General features: G+C 45.1%; 1 protein-coding gene across 4 annotated transcripts in view; it reads right to left on the bottom strand.

Annotated features, from left to right (window-relative positions):
- MAPK4 (mitogen-activated protein kinase 4) overlaps nucleotides 1-22,425 on the bottom strand; it is a 188,792-nt gene that overhangs the window by 91,667 nt on the left and 74,700 nt on the right. For 2 of the 4 annotated variants that reach the window (XM_047765099.1, XM_047765067.1), the window contains exon 2: nucleotides 12,664-12,706. The exons of 1 other annotated variant lie outside the window; for it this stretch is intronic. The gene's annotated coding sequence lies outside the window, so the exon portion shown is untranslated. Of the gene's footprint in view, nucleotides 1-11,241; nucleotides 11,348-12,663; nucleotides 12,707-22,425 lie in introns of all 4 variants that reach the window. One more of the 4 variants, XM_047765076.1, reaches the window with a different exon arrangement.

The raw sequence follows: 22,425 nt of genomic DNA, 5'->3' as shown, positions 1-22,425 counted from the left end.
CTGTGGTGTAGGCCAGCAGCTGCAGCTCCAATTTAACCCCTAGCCTGGGAACCTCCATGTGCTTCAGATGTGGCCCTAAAAAAAAGACAAAAACACAAAAACAAAACCAAAACGTCTTTTTAGGCCCATTGACATGTCATCCTCTCTCTTGCCTCTGGGCCTCCATACTTGCTGTTCCCTCTCCTCTCCCTCTGACTGGTTCTCACTCATCTTTTGGGTCTAAGTCTTTTCTTTGTTTTTTTTTGTTTGTTTGTTTTTTTAGGGCTGCACTTGAAGCATATAGAACTTCCCGGGCTAGGGGTTGAATTTCAGCTATAGCTGCTGGCCTATGCCACAGCCATGGCAATGCCAGATCTGAGCCATGTCTGTGACCTACAACATAACCCATGGCAACGTGAGATCTTTAACCCACTGAGCAGGGCCAGGGATCAAAGCCACATCCTCAGGAACACTATGTCAGGTTCTTAATCCACTGGGCCACAACGGGCACTCCGGGTCTAAGTTTAAATGTTCCTTCATCCAAGAAACCTTCCCTGATGTTCTCTTTCCTCCTGAGACTAGCTTATCCATCAAGCTGTGTCCCTGCCACACCCTCTCATGTTACTTTCTCCTTTTTTGTTTCAGATTTACTTGTCCTCGACATTTGACTGTAAGCTTGGTGAGGGCAGGGACCCCTTCATGGGCATCATTCTAACACCAGTGTCTAATTCCTAACCTACTCGACAAGCATTAATATTTAGGCAGAACAAATGCCTTCTGAGGAGCTCCACACGCCAGAGCCATCATCACAAATTAAAATTTATGATACTCACTTCCTTCCTCCTTATGAGAGAGGCTGACGAGATGTGAGAATTTCACAATTTTTTTTTTTCTGATTCAAATCCTGCATGCAGTGCAGTCCCTTTAATAAATTTCATAGAGTTCTTGACTTCCTTTCACTGGCCTGCTTCTCACCCAGTCACCTGGCCCATTATCCTGTGAATATGTCAGACACTACTCATTATTATTCCCATGGAGGCTAATCATTTACAGGGGTTGTGCTCAGAGGTACAAATAAATTGTTCATAAAGCAGGAAAAAAATATTCCTTCTCCTGGCAATTGCATCTCTCTGTTCACAAGTGCGAAAGAAGTGTTCTGACAGCTCAGGTGACAGCAACAATTCCTGGGCCACTCGTGCTATGGAGGAGATGAGGAGGAAAGTCACAGGCTGGGAGCCAGGAGGCTTGGGTTCGAGTCCTACTACTGCCTGGGAGCTCTCCAGCAGGGAGCTTCAAATCTGTGAAGTGGGAATAACCACATTACCCGCCCCCTGCCAAACACACTTCCTCATGGGGATCAGAACAAAGTGGTGATGTGAATATACTTCCAAAAGTATAACACACAAATTGGAGGTAAGTCATGACCACAACCCAATTATACTAAAATCAGCAACTTCTACCGTGATGCCAGGTGGGCTCAAGAGGGTTAGCAGTGCTGGCCTTTCTCATCCCTTCACACTCCTCTTAGAGTGAGTGGCCTCTGTGTGGGAAGAAGCGGGTATTGGCCCATTAACCATTGCACATGCATTAGCCACTGCACATGCATTTTTGGGTCTTTTCGTGTGGCGGGGGGGCAGAAGGCAGGATGGGCAAACTTGAGGCTAAATTATCCTTGTCTTCTCGCATAACCTAGAATATACTGACACATCCAGCCCAGGAGGGAGTATTTTGGAATGAATTTACAATGAATCACTGCAATGGAATGCATGTTTGTATCCCCCTCACAACTCATATTCTGCAATCCTTACCCCCAATGTGAGGGTATTGGGAAGTGGGGCCTTCGGGAGGTGATCAGGTTATGAGGATAGAGTCCTCAGGAATGGGATTCCTGATAAAGGGACCCCAGAGAGCTCCCTCGTTCTCCTTCCACCAGGTAAGGATACAGTGAAGAGTCAGCCATCACAAGCCAGAAGGTGGCTCTCCCCAGAAGCTGACCTTGCTGGCACCCTGATCTTAGACTTCCCAACCTCCAGACCTTAAGAAATAAATTTTAGGAGTTCCCATTGTGGCTCAGCAGAAATGAATCCGACTGGTATCCATGAGGACACAGTTTCAATCCCTGAGCTTGCTCAGTGAGTTAAGGATCTGGAATTGCTGTGAGCTATGGCGTAGGTCACAGATGCGGCTCAGATCCCTCATTGCTGTGGCTGTGGCGTAGGCCAGCAGCTACAGCTTCAATTCGACCCCTGGCCTGGGAACTGCCATGTTCTGCAGGTGTGGCCTTAAAAAGACAGACAGACAGAAAGAAAGAAATTTCAGCTATTTATAAGCCACTCGGTCTACTGTATTTTGTTACAGCAACCTGAACAGACAAAGACACCCACCAAGTGGCTACCCAAGTCCATCATGGTGATGCCATTTGCTCTCACTTGCTGGATTCTTGTCTCCACTGCCCTACCTTCTGCTCTCCTTGTGAGCACCTCCTTCACTGAAAGGTGATCAGACCCCAAGAGTCAGAACCCCATACCAGAGAGATCACATTGTAGGAACCTGACCCACTGAAGAGCAAACATGCACTGGCTCCTTCATTTTACTCCTTCCTCCAGCAGGAGAGAAGCCATGGAGGGTCACCAGTCTCTTGGGAGCAATGACTCCCCGCACACCTGTGAGAGATTCCACGTGCATATAAACCTCTTATGTTTGATGGTCAGGGCCCCGTGGGAGGCTGTCTATCTCTACTGGACATGGAAGGTGGGGAGAAGGAAGTGACCAGCCTTCATATTATGAGCTCCCTGGAGGAGAAGACAGATGGCTCCACTGCCTGGGAGGGGAGGGGAGGAAGGTTTGGAAAGAAAGCAATGGAAGGGACAGAGAAAGAGAAAGCAGAGAGGTGGGCAGTGGATCCTTGAACCTGCCCCTCCCCCATCCCAGGGTACTTACATAAATGAGACAAAGGACAGGAGTCCAGATGGTGACACTGGATTTTCTGCCAGCTGGCATGTGTGTTCTTAGCTGGTGTTGATTTCATTTGGAAAAAGAGCAACCATTCTGGCCTTGGGGTGTCAGATCAGAGCTAGGACGGGTCCTAGTTCATACCAGTGGCTCCCTCCTTGGCCAGATGAGGAGACTGAGACCCAGAAAAGGCAAATGACTCTTGCAAGGTCACTCAGAGAGGCAGGACCAGGCTTTGCAGAGTTCCCATGCTGCCATTTTTTGGAGCAGGCCCTTTCAAGCATTTCTCGGGTCCTGGCACAACCTTGTGGATCACCAGGACTCCCTCCATTAATGAGGAAGAAGGTCCTGACCCAGTTGGCCAAGAGCCGTGCTTGTCAAGGACTGGCTGACTGGAAAGGAGAAGCTTTACCTCCTCAAAGAATTAAGTAAGTGTTCTGTATCAGGGAGAAAAAAGGTCACATATGGACTACGTGGCAGCAGCTGTCAACCTTCCAAGCCTGAATCCTCTCCCCTCTCTGGGAGCAGGCTGCCCTGGATGGGGGTGGGGGTGGGGGGAGGGGATGGCGACAAACATAATGGTGCCAGCAGCCCTCCATAGCTCTCCCAGGTACAGGGAGTCCTGGGGCAGGAACTGGATTTTACCTGCACAGTGTCATTAGCTGGAAACCTGGATCAGGCTGGTACCCCGGCCAATGCCGTGTGAGTGCCTGGCTGGGAGAGTGACGCAGGAAAGCTTTCCTTTGCCTCTCCCTTTCTCTATGGGCTCCAGATAAATGAATCTCAGGATTTAATGAGTTCTGAAAAACCAGCACAAACCAGGCTCTCTGTGTCCTCACATGCTGGAGTTCTCGTGTACCAGGAACAAGAGGGAAGCAAGTGGGTATGGGCAAGGGGCTGCCAGGGCAGGGTGAGAGGGCTCAGTCACTCCCAGGCTTAAAGATAGATCCAGCCTCCAAGCCACCCATTTGGGAGGAAGGCTACTGGGAAGACATTGCCCTTAATAACTATCAATGCTGTGGGACAAATTGGGACTCAAAGGAGTAGCAAAGTCTGTTGACTGGGACTGCACCATGGGAGCTGCTTTCTAGAACATGAGGGAAGAGGTAAAGGCTGGCTAGTAAGAAGGGATGGCTGGAAGGAGCTGCCTCCTCCAGCACTGGTCACTTCTCACTTGGAGTAGGCAGAAAGAGATGACAGTTATCCCCAGTATCCCTGGGGATTGGTTCCAGGAGCCCCCATGGATACCCAAATCGGAGGATACTCATATAACACGGCACAGTATTTGCATATAATCTACATACACGTTCCTGTACACTTTAAATCATCTCTAGAGTATGTATACTATCCAATACAATATAAATGCTGTGTTAATATAGTTGCTGGAGCATGCCAAATTCATGCTTTACTTTCTAGAACTTTCTGGAATCTTTTTCAAATATTTTTGACTTGTGATTGGTGCAATCTGCAGATACGGAACCCACGGATACAGAGCACCGACTCTCCTGCTGATTGACGGTGGTGGGAAGAAGACTCTAGGTGGGATGAAGCTTTTATTTTATTATCATATTTTTTATGGCCTCACTTGCAACATATGGGAGTTTCTGGGTCAGGGACTGAATCTGAGCCCACATCTGCGACCCATGCCACAGGTGCAGCAATGCTGGATCCTTTAACCCACTGCACTGCACTGGATATCGAACCTCTGCCTGGACAGCAAACCAAGCCACTGTAGATGGTTTCTTTCTTTCTTTTTTTTTTTGTCTTTTTTTGCTATTTCTTGGGCCACTCCCATGGCATATGGAGGTTCCCAGGCTAGGGGTCGAATCGGAGCTGTAGCCGCCGGCCTACGCCAAAGCCACAGCAACGCAGGATCCGAGCCACGTCGGCGACCTACACCACAGCTCACGGCAACGCCGGATCCTTAACCCCCTGAACAAGGGCAGGGACTGAACCTGCAACCTCATGGTTCCTAGTCGGATTCGTTAACCACTGCGCCACAACGGGAACTCCTGTAGATGGTTTCTTAATGCACTGAGCCACAGCAGGAACTCCAAAGGTTGCTTTTAGAGTAAGGCCTTGTATTACCAATGACATAATCATTTTCTTTTTTCAAGCAACAATGTAAATTGTTTTTAGTTCAGGATGTTTCAGCCATCAACAATGCAAATCAGGATACCAGGTGTGGGCAGGCAGAGACTTGGGGCACAGTGTCTGTGCTCACAAGGCTTTAGTAAGCTTGGAGAGAAGTACGGGTCTCATCAGCATGGAGCAAGCGGTCCTGCAAGAGGGTCTGGGATCCAAGACCCATTCCTTTGTTCAGTTTTGTAAGGCAAGTTTTTCTTTTGAAACAAAGGAAAAAGCAAACCAAACAGTGACATTGAGAGTCATCTCTTTAACCTATGGGTCAACTTTTGTCTTTCTTCGACGCAACTTCAGTAAGGGATGGAGTGCCAGCTCCCACATTATGCTCACCAGGCTCTGAGGAGCAACAACTGGCTCTGATTTCTTCTGACTGGTCAGAAAATGTTTCTTGGACATAGGGCAAGAAATATCTTAGAGACCTTTGACCCCTGTATCTGGCTCAGGATGTCCTACAAACATGGACTCACTCTTTCTCTTGCTGCTCCCTGCTGAGGTATCCTATGGGATTGCCTCCCAGGGGAAGCTGGCCATGGCTGTGACCAAAGCGACAGGGTTACGGTGGTATGGGAATCACTGACATCTGTTCCCTTTTCTTCAGCCGCTCTGCCTTAGTTTAGGTCCTGGATACCCCAACACATGCCAGGTTCTGCATCCTACCACCTCTAGCTTTTGCACCCTCTGTACAAGCAGGGTGCCAGAACCATTCACATTTGCTTCCCTGCAGCTGAGAGCACTGTGCATCTGTGGCATCCCTCTGTGAACTTTAGAATGAGCGAACGAGTGAGTGAACAAGTAAGTGAATGCATGAAGTCCCTCCTGGCGGCCCCCAAATGCCCTCTCCACCACCTTCCTGCCTCCTCTCCTATCCATCCTCTTTTCTGCTTTCAATTATCTCTAAAACACATCTGATCATTTCGTTCTCCTGTTTCACAAAAGATTTTTAAGAGCTCCCCACTGCCCAGAGATTAAAGCCCAGGCTCTTCACCCAGCCCCCACATCATACCTGATCCATCTTCCCACCTCATGGCCAACCACTCCCTAAACTGCACCCCACTCTACAGCCACACAACTGGGGCAATCGCCCCTGACTCACCATGTTCCCAGCACACGCACAAATGTATTTTGATGACACTGTCCTTTTTGGGTCCCCGGTGCAATGCTACCCATGCTGTACTCAGATGTCACCCTGCCATCCACAGGGTAAACTTCCCCTTCTCCAGGGTCACAAAGCACAACACCTACAACTACAGCAGTGATCTCATGAGGTCTTTCTTCTCACTACTGGGAATCCCAAGAGCAAAGCACAGTAGTGGTTTCATCCTTATATCCCCAACCTCATACAGTTCCTAGCATAGAGTAGGTGCTCAATAAAAAGCTGATGAGCAAATAGAGCTGGGTGGGAATGGAGCTCAGGGACTGGAGAGTGAAAAATGTTTGGAAGAGGTGTTTGGGAGAAGTGATTCATATTAGGGGCATCCCCTGGAGGGGTGACCTACTGATGGAAGTGCAGCTGGCTTTCTGGGACAAGAGCAGGGTATTCAGAGGGAAGAAGCAGCAGTTGAATGGCGAGCACCAAAGACCGGGCTAGCTTATAGATCTCATGGGGGTAGCAGCCAGGAACAGTGGCCAAGATGTGGGTGACAGTGAGGTCTGGGCTGGCGGGAGCTGAGCAGAGGTGTGGAAACAGGTGGTAGATTTAGTAGGAGTGTTGCAGAGGGAATGGAACTGAAAGGAACTGGGATTGGAGAAGGGGTTGTGCTGCTAGATTGCTTGTAACTCCTCGCTCTTGGGATCACAGCGAAGGACCAGTGTCATCAACGTGGTATAAACAGACCAGCCTAAGCAAAAACAAACCCAGCGAGTGACTGCATGCCATTCCCTTGTGTGTTCATGCCTTTCTTTTTTTTTTTCTTCTCCCAGGTTTTAGATCACCACAGTGACAAACTCAGGATGCTATATTCAGGCTGTTCACCAAAACTCCCTCCTCAGGCGCACTTGTCTACTTCCCTTCTTCAGAAACAGACACGCTGAAAGATTGCATAACTGAGACTTCTCAGGAACTGTCTTGCCTGATGCTTCTGGAAGCCTCAGCTGCAGCAGACTTTTATTGTTTGGTAGCCTCGTGGATAGCAACAAAATTAAGATGAAAACCCACGTGTAAAGCAACTTTCCACTGTCCAAAGCATCTGCATGTATTTTTAATACTGAACACTCTCATGTAATATTGATTGAGCATCTCTTTGTTCTGGGCAGGGCCAGAACCAGGGCAAATCAAGCAGACAGGGTCCTGGCCCCCAACGAACTTACAGTCTGGGGTTAGAGAGGCAGATGTGAAACCAATACCGGCACAAATAGCAAGGGCGTATGATTTCAATTGTTAACAATGTGATGGGGAAGTGTAGGATGCTATGAGGAGGGGTGACAAGTAGATGATTACTTTCGGGGGGAAAACAGCAGATTCCCTGAAGAAGCAACCTTTAAATTGAGACTTGAGGCTCCCCAGCAGGTGGAGGGAAGAGACGGGAGCACTCTGAGCTGGACGTCCTGGAAGAGTGGCTGGTGCAGGTCCTTTGACAGTCCTGGCACAAGCCCAGGGCCCTTAGGTCCATCCTGACTGTGCTCAGATGGTCTGGATGGGGATGGGGCTTCCTGAGGTGCCCCGTGCTCCATCCTATGCTCCCAGTGGCCCCATGCTCTGACCAGCCAGCTCCAGGTGCAAAGAATATAGGTCAACAGCCAAGAGTGAATGACCCATGCAATGTCCCACTTTTTTTTTCTTCTTGGCTGCACCCATGCCACGTGGAAGTTCCTGGGCCAGGGATCATACCTGCGCCACAGCAGTGACCTGAGCTGCTGCTGTGACAATACTGGATCCTTAACCTGCTGTGCCACCAGAGAACTCCTCCCACTTAGTTGTATGAAGAGCTTCACATGATTTTTTGGAAACTACCCGGAGGAGGCTGCATCTCCTGAAGGTCACCATCAGGTGCAGAGGAGTGGAGAACCTCTGGCTTACAGAAGAACTCGGGGTTCAAGTCTGACCTCAGCCACTCATAGATTACATGACTTTGAGCCTCATTTTCCACATCTATTCCACCTATTAAATATAGAATATTAATGCCTTCTATACTTATCTCGCAGGGTTTTGTGAGCATTAAAAGCAATAGCCATGAAGGAGTATGAAAAGTATCACATAAAAGGCTGCTGGAATAATCATCAGGTAGGCACTATAGGTGTACTATTCCCCTTCTCATGGTAAATGATAACAGGGACCAATGTACTCCATCTGATTTCACTTCACAATGATATTCCTAGGAATCCATCAGTATTGCCTAACCTTACAAATGGGGAAACCCAGGCAGAGATTGGCAAGGAAATTGCTCAAGCATATCCAGCTGGGAAGTGGCAGAGCAGGGCTTCACACCCCAGCAGTCTGCCTCTAGACCCCATGCCCTTGCCATTAGGTTACACTGCTGGAGTGAATTAAATGCCCCAGAACATTGAGTGCTAAGAACTGTCCCAGTAGTCAGATGCAGAGCAGGGTGTGCTAAGTGACACCACTAAACTTCCTTTAGCTTGCTATGAGTCTTGACAAGGTACTGTTCCTCTCTTGCTTCCCTTTCCTTTTGTGACCAGGGATAGCAATCAGATTAATGGGCTCTTTGTAGGAAAGCCCAAGAAAGGTAATGAGCTCGAGCTCCTGTTGCTAGGATCAAATGACTATATATGTGTTTAATAATCACACAGCAGCAAGATCTTACGCAGATCCTATGAGCCCTTGATCCTCCAGCCACAACACAGCAAACTAGTTAGTCTTTGGCCACTTCAAAAGCTTGTAGTGCTCTGCCAAATTCTAGGGCCATTTTGGACAGCACATCAATAGTCATCCTTATTCTTTAATCCCATAGGTTTAAATATTCAGCAGAAAGCTCTCTCACCTTCCACCATCCCCCTCTCCACTCTTTCTGAGCCACCCCATCTCCTCGGTGAGCACCTTCCTCTCCCACTGCCCCATCTTCCCTCTCTAGATGGTTCTCCCCCACTAATTCTCATCCCATCCCATATTCTCCACTGCAACTCTGAATGCCACTTGGGAATTTAGAAAAGAGGATTTGGGGGTGGTAGGGGAGAGTGGGTGGGAGGATGGGGGAACAGCCCAATGTAGACAAATGGTGAGGAAACATCTATCTGGAAGGTTCCAAGTCACCTTCTGTTCCTTTTCTTCCTCTGCAGTGCCCTGTTTACTGTCTTTTCAAATACTCATACCGACCCCCAAGTACTACCCACAGAAGAATTTGAGTCAAGCCATCCATACTTCTGTATGGCTAAGATGCCAAGTTCCCTCTCCCAGGGCATCAATATTTTAAGCTTTCTCTCTAACCATGGAAGGAAAACCTGTATCTTGGTTGGGAAAGCTTAGGCATCACCTTGGCTATTCAGGGGAATGGTAAATGGATACGATGAAGGTCATTTCCTGGGCTGCCAAGAAAAAGCAGAAGAGAGGGTCAAGGAGCCCCTCTGAGCAGAAGGGTAAAAGGGAATGTACCCAGCCTCCAAAGTATTACTTCCCTTTCTCCTTGCTTAAACAACTCCTGAGTCTTTTGCTTGCATGACTGAACAGGTCTGGATAGCAGTGACAGGTGTGACTGTCCCCAGCCATCTAGCTACTCCTAGCCACTGTGGAATTCCAATCTGGTGATTCCCTTCCCTTCTCCCACCCCCATAAATCCCACTGCCAGACCAACTGACATCAGCTCTCTCCTGCTCCCTCAACCTCCCAGGTGTTATTTACAGAGGGAGGCGGTTACCAGGGCAACTTCATGTGGACATTATTTTATACTATCATATTCTGTTCTCCCCTTCCCTCTTCCTCTACCCAAATGAGAAGTTATCTAGGCCAGGTCTCCTCTCAAATGCAGAAATCTCAAATCTTCTCACACTCAAGTCCTGCTGGAAGGCAGCTACAGAGAGGGAGGCAACTCAGATGCTGTACTAGGTTGTGGATCAAGCAGGCATCCATTTCCCTGTCCATGTAGATGGCATTAAAATGATAGGAAAGAGGTCTTTAAATCAATACAAACCCATAAAAGTAAACAGAACAGGAGCAGAAAAAAGGAAGATGAGGGATTTCAATACCTATTTGAAGGTTGAAAACTTAGAGGTCTTAGCTCAGAATTTGAGGGCAGGGCAGGAATGGGGATGCTGAGGAGGAGGAGCACCAGCTCCACGGACACCTGGAAAGGCCCCAGGGTAAGGTTAACAAGCAGATGGGAAGTAATTCCCGAAGCTAGAGTTACATGAAGGTTTGCATGTGAAGCCACTGGACGCCCTTCCCCACCACCCCAACTTCTGCAGTTCCTGCCTCCCTCCCCTTCCCATCCTCTTCTTAAACGCCAAGTTCTAAGGGGATGTTGCGGTCACTTGCCATGGAAGATAGGGACAGGATGAGAGTGAATTTTCTCATAAATTCATAATGCAAATGAATTTTACATTTACTGATTTTCAACTTTTACAATCAATCTATAGGTGAATATGTCACCGACAAAATGTAAAAGTCATCAACTCTGACAAGTAAAATAAAAGCATCAGTAGAAAAAAAAAGTTGGGGAGGTGGAAGGGAAGAAGGAGGGAAGAAAAATATAATCTCATAATGAGAGTGACTGCTGAAATTTGATGGAAAGAGAAAAGAAGATAATGAATATAAGCACTCAAAGTTAAAGGGTAAATATAAGCTCTCTAAAAGTGATAATTACTGTCAAAATCAAGTAAAGACACTGACCACAATGCTTACTTTCTAGTGAAAGAAATTAAGTACTCACCAAAAAAAAAAAAAATATACATAATATCAGATTGTTTCATGGGCAGGCAAGCAGATTTTCAGTTCCTATTTAAATCACTTTCTCTGTCTTATTCTTTTTTTCTTAACAACAAAAAATAAGCAAAACCAAACAAAAACACACAAAAAAGCAGATAAAGTATATTACCTAAAGATATGAAACTAAAGAAATAAATGCTTTTAAGTTTGCAGTCAGGGATGGGAAAGATGATGGTAACTTTTTACTATGAATCCCTTTTGAACATTAAAACAAAACAAAACAAAAAAACAACAAAAAACCACGATTTGCACTGAGTAAAGTGAGAAAGACCTGGGAATCATCTACTTACTGTCAATGTCATGGTCACCAAGGCAAAGCTGGAAGGATGCTCCAAAAATGAAGGCTGTCTCGGTCCCATGGGACAAAATGTTGGGAGGGACCCTGGTCTAGTCTTGCTGTTGGGGAGAAAAGAGGGTTGTGAGAGCTTCTTGGGGAACCAGCTTTGGAGAGCTCCGGCCTCTTATCAATGAGTGGGCTTTTCCCTCACTGCTTATCCCATCTTTGTCCTCATCTTCATCAGCTGCCTTGACATTTTAACCCATTGATTCTCAAACTCAGCAGCATATTAGAACCACCTGAGAAGGTTTTAAAATCCTGACGCCTCAAGGGAATGAGAAGATAAGCCACAGACAGGGAAAAAATATTTGCAAAAGACTTATCTGTTAAAGGACTGTTATCTGAAATAGTCAAAGAACACTTCAAACTCAACAATAAGAAAACAAACAACCCGATTCAAAAATGGGCCAAAGACCTTAAGGGACATTTCACCTAAGAAGATCTACAGATGGCAAATAAGCATATGAAAAGATGCTCCACATCCTATGTCATCAATGCAAATTAAACCATCTATTACACACTAAACAGAATGGCCCAAATCTGGAACACTGACGACATCAAGTGCTGATGAGGATGTGGAGCAATAGGAACTCTCATATATTGCAGATGGGAATGCAAAATGGTACAGCCACTTTGGAAGACAGTTTGGTAGTTTCTTACAAAATTAAACATAATCTTATCATATGATCCAGCAATTGTGCTCCTTAGCACCCATCCAAAAAAGTCAAAAACGCATATCCACACAAAAACCTGCACAAGGATATTTGTAACAGCTAATTCATGATGGCCAAAACTTGAAAGCAACCAAGATGTCCTTCAGTAGGTGAACTGCTAAACTGTGGTACATCCCCAAATGGAATATTATTCAGGGTTAAAAAGAAATGAGCTACCGAGTCATGAAAAGACACAGAGGAACCTTAAATGCATATTGCTAAGTGAAAGAAGCCAATATGAAAAGGCTATATACTGTATGATTCCAACTATATGACCTTCTGTAAATAGCAAAATTATGCAGACAGTAAAAAGACCAGCAGCTGTCTGGCATTGGGGTAGTGAGGGAGGAACGAACAGGCAGAGCACAGATACTTTTTAAATGCAGTGAAAATACTCTGTATGATACCATCATGATGGATACATGTCATTATACATTTGTTCAAGCCCAAAGGATGTACAGTGTCAAGAGTGAACTATGATAATATGATGGTATTTGGAGGTAGGTCTTTGGGAGGTAATTAGGTCATGAAGGTGGAGCCTTTATGATGGGATTACTGTCCTTCGAAGAGAAACCAGAGAGTTTCCTTCCTCTCTCTGCTCTCCACCACATGAGGATACAGTGAGAAGACAGACATCTACAAGCCAGGAAGCAATCACTCACCAGACATTGCTGATCTTGGACTTGGACTTCCCAGCCTCCAGAACTGTAGGAAAGAAACATTGGTTGTTTAAAAAATAAAAAAGGTAAACTTTAATGAAAACTATAGGCTTTAGGTGATTATGATGTGTCACTGAAGGTGCATTAATTTCAACAAACCTCTCTGGTGGCGGAGGCTGGTAATGAGGGGACTCTGTGTGCATGTGCGGAAGCAGGGGTAGATGGGAAATGTCTGTACATCTCAATTTTGCTGTGAACCTAAAACTGCTCTGAAAAAATAAAATCTTAGTTAAAAAAATACCCAGGTCACACTCTGACCATTATATAAGAATTTCTGGGGGGTGGGGGTGGTCCTAGGTGATTTCAATGTGCAGACATGGTTGAGGACCACAGCAGAAGATGAAGACTGATGTGCAAAGTGATGACCTTCCCAAAAGGCACAGAGCTGGGAGGAACTAGTCTTTCACTACTATAGGCAATCATATAGGGCCATGGTAGATGTGTGTATGTCTGTGTGTGTGTGTGTATGTGTGTGCGTGCATCTATGTGTGTTAAAGCCAAGGGAAGGGTGGAAAGCACCACCATTCCTGCTCCTTCCAGAAGACTACCTATATCATCTTTTGTAAGCAAGAAGAGGACTATCTGGAACCAGAGCCAAATGAAGTTAGGGTACAGATCCTAGCTTCCTCACAGGTCAGTTAGTATGACCTTGACAGAAGTCCCCAGACCTGACTCCTGAATGGCCACCATGCCCATGTGAGCCATGAACCAGAGCAGTGGTGAGCATCAGAATCACATGCAAAGATCCTGCAGACACAGACTGGCTCTGTCCCCACAGTGTCTCATTCAGGAAGTCTGCGGGGATACTGGAGAATCTACTTTTCTAACAAGTTCCCAGGTAATGCCAAGATACTGGTTCCAAGACCAGGCTTTTGAGAACTGCTGACTTGGGGGGAGGTGGAGGAGGGAGGATAGGTGCAGAAACACCTTTCTCAAGACAAAAGGGAGCCATTCAGAGGATGATGGCACAGGAACCTCTCTAGTCTCACTTTGAAGGCTCAAGACTGAGTTTGGTTGATTACCAACAACACTCTTGCAGGGTATTAATCATGGAAGAAGCATTTGAACTTTGGAAACTATGATGAACCTGGTTACAATGTTCTCTGTTCAGATATGCCACATTAGATCACACACCCAGCATCGTCTAACCCCTTTAAAAAACAATCAGATGAGGGGTGTCCATTCTGTCCTGTGACACCAACCTTAAAAAGGAATTCTAGGGAGTTCCTGTTGTGGCTCAGTGAGTTAAGAGCCCGGCTAGTATCCACAAGGATGCGGGTTCCAACCCTGGCCTCGCTCAGTGGGTAAAGGAATTGGTATGGTAAATGCAACTTGGATCTGGTGTTGCTGTGGCTGTGGTGTAGCCCGGCAGGTGCAGCTCTGATTGGACCCCTAGCCTGGGAACCTCCATATGTTTCAGGTGGACATAGGAATTCTATTTAATGCTGCACTGAATCTATATTATAAGGCAAAGCTGATTCTGAAAACAGCTTTCCCATAGTCCTGACAACTCGAGTTTAGGCAATTTCTTGGAGTATTTCTTTTTTTTCTTTCTTTTTTTTTTTTTTTTTTTTTTGCTATTTCTTGGGCCACTCCTGTGGCATATGGAGGTTCCCGGGCTAGGGGTCAAATCGGAGCCGCAGCCACCGGCCTACGCCAGAGCCACAGCAACACGGAATCCGAGCCGCATCTGCGACCTACACCACAGCTCACGGCAATGCCGGATCGTTAACCCACTGAGCAAGGGCAGGGACCGAACGCGCAACCTCATGGTTCCTCATCGGATTCGTTAACCACTGCGCCACGATGGGAACTCCCTCTTGGAGTATTTCTTCACTTACATAAAATAAGGGGAGGAGGACAAAATGCCTCTACCAGCAATGTTTCTCTAAACCAGATGTGGACTCAGTACTTAGTAATTTAATTTAGAATGATCAGCTGAGCAATTGCCCAAAACCTATTCTCTAAAATCCCCAGGGTGAAATCCTTTAACTCTCGCACATAGGCCAGTCATCACAATCTTGAAGCAAATTTCCTCTTCCCAAACATACAATAATGTGTTTCAGCTGACAACCAAACAGCAGCCAAGCAGTGGGGAAAATAATCAGCAAATTCAATAATTAGGATACGGCTTACACTTCTTTTCTAGTAGTTATCATTTACCTATTTTAATTAGTTACCTTAATCCTCTGTCTTCCACTAAAACCATTATTGGTCATTAGTATTTATTATTATGTTCGGCCGCAAATACATTTTGTTTTACATGTAAAAATGTAATTTACATAGAATGTTAGGTCTGAGGGGTTCTCAGAGGTAATGTTTCAGAACATTTAAAAACAACAAGATCTTATAGGAAACCAAATGCAGAACAATGGAGAACTGCTAACATTCTAACTGCTAACAATACCTACTACAAGGTAGTAGTAGGACTGGACTATGCTATTTACTCCATTTTCAGTATAAATTCTAATCATTTAAGTATAAAGACTGTCAGTGAGAACATTGAGTCTGATTCTTATGTAACACTTATCCAGTTTATTTCTAAATTGTGTTAAATTTATATACATATATAAACTTCTATATGAACTTCTTTTTTCACAGATGAGGAAATCAGGACCAAGAAAGTCAGGGAGATTTGTCCAAAAGCCAGAGGGGTTTAGTGATAGGATGAGACAGAACAAACTTCTCCTGACAGTATGTCCAGGCCACTTTTTATGTTCCATGTTTCAGAGAGGGAGCACTTCAAAGAGATTATATTATGGAAAGCAGCTCCTCCAGGGTCTTCAGTGAACTAGAGAAAAGAAAGAAAATAGAGGGAATTCCTGATGTGGTGCTGCAGATTGATGATCTGGCATTGCCACAGCTGTGGCATGGGTCACAGCTGCTGCTCAGATTCAATCCCATGGCCCAGGAACTTCCCTGGTACAGTTGGGGAAAAAAAAAAAAAGAGAGAAAAAAGAAGAAAAAAATGGACCTTGATCTTATGTCACAAACTGGACTTCTCACTCAACCAGCATTTTTTTTTTTTTTTTCAGGCGGCAGCTCAGATAATGCTCCTGAAATTGACAAACAAAAGTCCTGGGCAATAGCAAAGTGAAAAAACACTGATTCATGAATTGGCAAATAGTTTTTTGTAAATTGTCTGTAAATTGTCCCCTCTTCTCCTCCTCTGGCTGTTCAGCCACTAACATAGGTCTGTATATGTGTCTGTGTGAAGGCCAATCGAAGGATTGAGAGCAGTTGCAATTCCTGTTCTTATGGCAAGGCCATTCATATGACTTTTTTGTAAGAAAAGAGGAATGTCCTGGGAACCAGAACCATTTGAGACTGGGGTAGAAACCCAAGTTTCCCCAGGTGGCAGAGCATGACTTCTGAACGGCCACACTGCTGGTGTGGACCCCAGGAGGTTTGTAAAAAGCCTGTTCTGTAGTATGTCTCTGACTGTCAGTTTCCTTCAAAACATCTCATTATAGCAACTTTTCTATTCCCAATGTGGTGGTCTTTACCACTTGCCCATTGCTTTTCTATGCGTGTATCTATAAAGATCATGTATATGAGTGGATGTCTATAAATAACCTTGGGTTGTGCCCACACCTCCCAAGGTGAATCATCGTTCTCTAATATTCACTTCCAGAATAAAAGGTTTGTGACACTTTGAACTGTTTCTATTTGGAGGACAAAAAAAATGTGAGGTGGCTGTAAATACTGGATACAGACACAAGCTTAGACCTCTGTTAGTTGATCTTATAGATAACTAGGAACAGAGTGAACTGTATAAAAATAGCATAGATCTGCCAAAACAGACACTCTGTTCTGCTATTGGGAGCTCCCTAATGGTCACCTACCAGGTGAGCTAATCAAGAGAAGAAACTCAACCAAGAAGGAAAGACTGTGGTTTATGGTTCATCACCCATTGTGGGAAGAAAACTTCAGTTCAAAAAAAACATTTAAAGACATGGAAAAATGTGCATGATATTGCACTAGGTGATAAAAGTTTACTAAATGATGCAAAGTATGATTTCTTTTTTTGTTGATTTAAAATTGGATAGGAAAGAGACTGAATGGCAGTCTTCGATTTTTTTTTTTTTTTCCCTGCACTCAAGGCATATGAAGTTCCTGGGCTGAGGATCGAATCCTATGCCAGATCCTTTTAACCCACTGTTCCAGACTGGGCATCAAACCCGTGCCTCTATGGCAAACCGAGCTGCTGCAGTCAGGTTCATAACCCACTGTGCCACAGTGGGGAATCCAGTAGTTTTAAAATTTTTTGATGGTTATCTGCAAGTGGTAGATTACAGAAATTTTTTTCCTTTATAATTTCCTGTGTTTGGAGTTCCCATTGTGGCTCAGCGGAAATGAATCCTAGTATCCATGAGGATGCAGGTTCAATCCCTGGCCTCGCTCAATGGGCTAAGGATCAGGCATTGCCGTGGTGGTGTAGGTCGCAGATGCGGCTTGGATCCTGAGTTTCTGTGGCTGTGGCATAGGCCAGCAGCTATAGCTCTGCTTTGACCCCTAGTCTGGGAACTTCCATACGCCACAAGTGTGGCCCTAAAAAGCAAAAAAAAAAAAAAAAAAAAAAAAAAACAAACCAAAAAAAGCTTTCCTGTGTTTTTCTCCCTAATTTCCCACAATAGCCATAATTTTATAGACAGAATAAAAAAATAATAAAGAAAAAGTGGTTTGACATTGAGATTACAGCTTTTTCTCATGTCCTCCCAACCTCTCCTAATAGAACACCAAAGTCTGAGAGCTCACTCAAATCAACAACTAGGGAATAGGGTCCTTTTGGGGTGCAAACTGTCCTTCCATATTGTCAGGTTGTGCATCCGCAGATACCAAGAACTGACTACTGGACTTGAGCCTCCGCGGACTGGGTATCTGCTGGGATCCTGGAACCCAACCACCACACAAACTAAGGGATGAATGTACACACAGAAAAGGCAGATGACAAATTGCTATCTTAGAATTTAGCTAATTTGGCTCAAGTGTAAGAATGTCTGCTTTCCAGGTTCACTCCCATTTCCAGTCATCAAGCTTGGCACCAGCCCCGAAGGAATTTCTTTAGTTTCTTCGAGGCTGCTTGCTTACTCTCCCCACAGGCTGAGGCTGAGCTGTGTTTTTCTGCGTCCCCAGCATATCCCGAAGAGACAAGGTCATTTCAGCTCTGGGCACCAGGCACTCCCTTCCACCTCGAAGGCAGCTGTCCTGACCCATCCATCCGGTCACCCACATGACCCATTCCCAGATTGTGCCCTCTGGAGCCCCTGAGTAAAATTTTTACCTCTGCTGAGTTCTGCAGAGAAGCAGGCTTGGCTTTGGACCCTGACTCTGCTGGTTACAAGCTGTGGCCCCTTGGGGGGGTGAGTTGCTTAGGCTCCCCAAGCCTCAGTTACTTGTCTGAAGAAAGGGGATCATTAAACCTACTCTGAGGGCAGAGACAGTGCACCTAAAGAGCATTGCTTGGTTTGGCACATAATAGCACTCAGTGCGTCCACAGCGGCTGCTGTTTTTTACAACGCTGCTTCTGCTCCTCAGTTCTTCCAGAACTTTCTCTCTAAAAGCTCCTGCATCTCTTTTCATGATCGCTTCACCATGCTACAGCATCTTCATTAACTCAGCAGTGCTAAATTGATGTTTCTACTCTCCTGGCTCCTCTCGGGCAACTCACCTCTAACCTGGGACTTCGGAAAAGTGGGCTCCCAGGAGGACGAGGCAGCCAGAAGCAAACACAGGGACCACCAGGGCACAGCAAACGCAGTTCCTCAATGCCTTGTTTGTAGGAAAAGCGCTAAAGCCTTGGCTATTCAACTGCAAGGGAGGGAGATGCCGCCTTACTGGGGGCAGAAGGAGAAATTCACATTTGAAAGGCAAGCTGCCATCCTTGGAAAAAGTTATGTCACACAAGTTTGACGTCTTGGGATTTATCACAATATTTTTCTAAGACTTCAAAGCCTCCAGAGTTACTTCGAGGACTGTAAACTCCAGTCCTTTAAGTGATCTAAAATGAAGGTGAGATTTTTTTCCACTCTAGAAACAGCTGCCAAAGAGATTCCACCCAGAGCTCACATGCATGTTGCCAACCATGCATCACATCTCATCATTACCCAGGAATTAAGGGATGGAGGTAGAGTCAGAACTGGTACAGAGAGGACAAGGGAAGGACTGGCATTAATGGAGTGTCTACACTGTGTCAGGCACTCTACTCAACACCATATCCTAGAAGGTGCACAAAACTCTCTCATTTGGGACTGGACTGTATAACCCCCTAAATTCAGATGTGGAACCCCTAACCCCCATGATTTCAGACTGTCACTGTATCTGAAGACAGGACCTTTAAAGAGCTGATTAAAGTAAAAGGAGAGCAAATGGGTGAGTCCTAATCCACTATGACTGGGGTCCTTATTAAAAGAGATTAGGACACAGACATGCATGAGCAGAGTGAAGACCACGTGAGGACACGGTAAGAAGCACCACCTGCAAGCCAAGGGGAGAGGCCTCCGGAGAAACTAATGCTGTGGACACCTTGATCTTGGACTTCTAGCCTCCAGGATGGTGAGAAAATAAATGTCTATAGTCCCTTGTTATGGCAACTCAAGCCACCTGGTACATATGCTGCAGGTATTATCCCTATTTTACATACTGGAAAACAGGTGTACAAAGTGGCCTGGCTGGGATCGTGCAGCTGATAAATGTCAGAGTCAGCGCTCAAACCAGATCTGTTTGACCCCAAAGCCTGGTCTCTGCCTTGAACTCTAGCTGGTGAAGAATGGGGGCTTTGGAGCCAGTGATCCTGGATTTGAATCCCAGCTCTGTCATTTTCTGGCTCTGTGGCTTTGAGTGAGATGTTTAATTTCACTGTTCTGAGTTTCAACATTTGTAATATTGAGCCATAGAAATCCCTACTTGGATGCTTGTAGAGGGGATTAAATAATTTAAATTTTAGCTATATGTGTATATGAGAATATATATATCTGTTCTTCGTTCCTGCTAATATTTGGTCTTTGATCCTGGATCCTGACACGGAGCTCCTATATCGCTTATAATTTCCTGAGTGATGGGAATGTCTGACACAGAGCTTCTAAATCCTTTGGAATTTCTTGAGTGGTAAGAGCATCTTTTGTTCTGCTGAAGTGATTCTTGGTGGGCTTCTGGATGGGGGCTGATCACTAGCAAGACTAAGCCAAGTTTAAAAGCTTAGACTTTCAGCACCACTTCCCATTCTCCAAAGAGGAGAGAGGGGCCAGAATTTATGATTATGTCTGCATGGTGAAGCCTCCATAAATCCCAGAAGTATGGGTTTGGAAGGCTTCCGGGTTGGTGAATAAGGATGTAACCACGTGCTGGAAAGTTTCACACCCCAAACTCCACAGGGACAGAAGTCTGTTTTGAGACCTTCTGGACCTCATCATGTGTACCATTTAATTGGGCTATTTATTCATGTCCTTTAACATCCTTTGTAATAGACCATAAATCTAGTACATAAACTGTTATTCCTGAGTTCTGTAAGATGTTCTATCAAATTAACTGAATCTAAGTAGAGAGTCATGGGAACTTCTGGTTGACGGCCAACTGGTTGGAAGCACAGGTGACAACCTGGACTTGGAATTGAATCTGAGGTGGGTGCAGTTTCATAGGACTGAGCCCTTCACCTGTAGAATCTGATGCTATCTCCAGGTAGATAGTGTCAGAACTGAACTGAAGTGTCAGACACCCAGCTGGTGTCACCTAATTGGGTCAGAGAACTTCCCCCTTCCCACATCTGGTTTCAGAAGTGTCATAGTGAGACTAAAGGAAAAACACAGCATTTTCCTAGACAATGTAAAATACTTAGTGCTTGACACATGGTAAGTGCCCAATTAAATATTAGCTAATATTATTATTACTATAAATATTATTATTATTATTACCAGTATTACTACTGAAAGGTCCTTAATAGTCTAGTCCAAACACTCTCATTTTACAAAATCAGTAAAATGAGGTCCAGAGATGGGAGATACCTTAGAAGGTCACAATACCAGGTAATTAAGGTCTAGCCTAATGTTCTATACTATTTGGGGGAGGTTCAAAGAAATAAAGATTTAGATGTAGGGTTTAGTTTCTAGTGGCTTTTAAAATGAGGGGAGAGAAAACTAAATATAGAACTACCATATGACCCAGAAATACCACTCTTGGGCATATATGTGGGCAAAGCTTTCATTGAAGATACATAAACCCCTATGTTCATTGCAGCACTCTTCATAATAGCCAAGAGATGGAAACAACCTAAATATCCATCACCAGATGAATGGATTAAGAAGAGGTGGTATATAACCACAATGGACTACTACTCAGCCATAAAAAGACAAACTAATGCTATTTGCATCAACATGGATGGAACTACAGATTCTCATACCACGTGATGTAAGTCAGAAAGAGAAAGACAAATACCACATAATATCACATATCTGGAATCTAATATATGGCACAGATGAATCTTTCTACAGAAAAGAAACTCATGGACTTAGAGAACAGACTCGTGATTGCCAAGGGGGAGGGAGAGAGAGTGGGATGGACTGGGTGTGTGCGGTTAGCAGATGCAAACTATTGCATTTGGAGTGGATAAGCAATGAGATCCTGCTGTATAGCACAGGGAACTATATCTAGTTACTTGTGATGGAACATGATGGAGGATAATGTGAGAAAAAGAATAGAAATTTCCAGCAAAAATTGACAGAACATTGTAAATCAACTATAATGGAAAAATAAAATAGAACGAGGGGAGAGTGTGCAGTGAATTAAAGGCAATTAGGAGACCATGATGGGAATTGGGAGATGGTGGTCCTGAATCTCATGTTCTCATCTAGAAAAGAGAGGTCCTCTCACATTCCCCCAAGCCGCCCAGCATCACTGTGAGGCCACAAACAGTAATATGGGAAAGCACCTAGATGACATACCACCAAGGCATGGGATTCAAAACAAAAAAGAGCAACTCCTGAAAATGCTTGTGGGCCCAAGAGAAGAACAGAGGATATACCTTAAACCCTAAAAACTAAGATCTGGGAAAGTTCTAAGGAGATTTAAAAAACAGCAAAAGAGGAGTTCTCGTTGTGGCTCAATGGGTTAAGGACCTAATGTTGTCTCTGTGAGGATGCAGCTTGAATCCCTGGCCTCATTCAGTGGGTTAAGAATCCAGTGTTGTCACAGATGTGGCTCAGATCCAGTGCTGCCATGCTGTGGCATAGGATGGCAGCTGCAGCTCGGATTTGACTCCTAGCGTAGGAACTTTCATACACTACAGGTGCGGCTGTAAATAGAAAAAAAAAGAAAAAGAAATAGCAAAAGATTCCCAAAGAAAAGGAATTGATGGGCATGAATATTAATAGATCTTTAGGAGGTTGCAGAAAATAGAGCAAAGCAGATGTGTCACGTGGTATCTTTCATAGACCTGTGCTGTTAGGAACCACCATGAGGTCTCAGGCAGGAGAGGCAGCCCCTGCCTCAGAACAAAGGTGACAAGAGAAGCCAGCTGCTACACCTGGTCACAGAGCTCAAGGACCCAAGAGACCTGGAGCTGTTCTGCAGGTAAATCCTTGCATTCAGTCAGCAAAAACTTAGCATATTCTAGGTATTCTGTCTTTTGCTCAGTCTGGGGATAAAATGAGCAAAATGAGATACAGCCTCTGCTCTCTGGGGTGGCAGTCAGGTGGAGCAGAGAGTCAAAAA

This window comes from Phacochoerus africanus, chromosome 2, assembly GCF_016906955.1.
Source record: "Phacochoerus africanus isolate WHEZ1 chromosome 2, ROS_Pafr_v1, whole genome shotgun sequence".
In the NCBI taxonomy this organism is placed as follows: Eukaryota; Metazoa; Chordata; class Mammalia; order Artiodactyla; family Suidae; genus Phacochoerus; species Phacochoerus africanus.
Note: the sequence above shows the minus strand (reverse complement) of the source record. Positions and strands in the feature narration are given on the sequence as shown.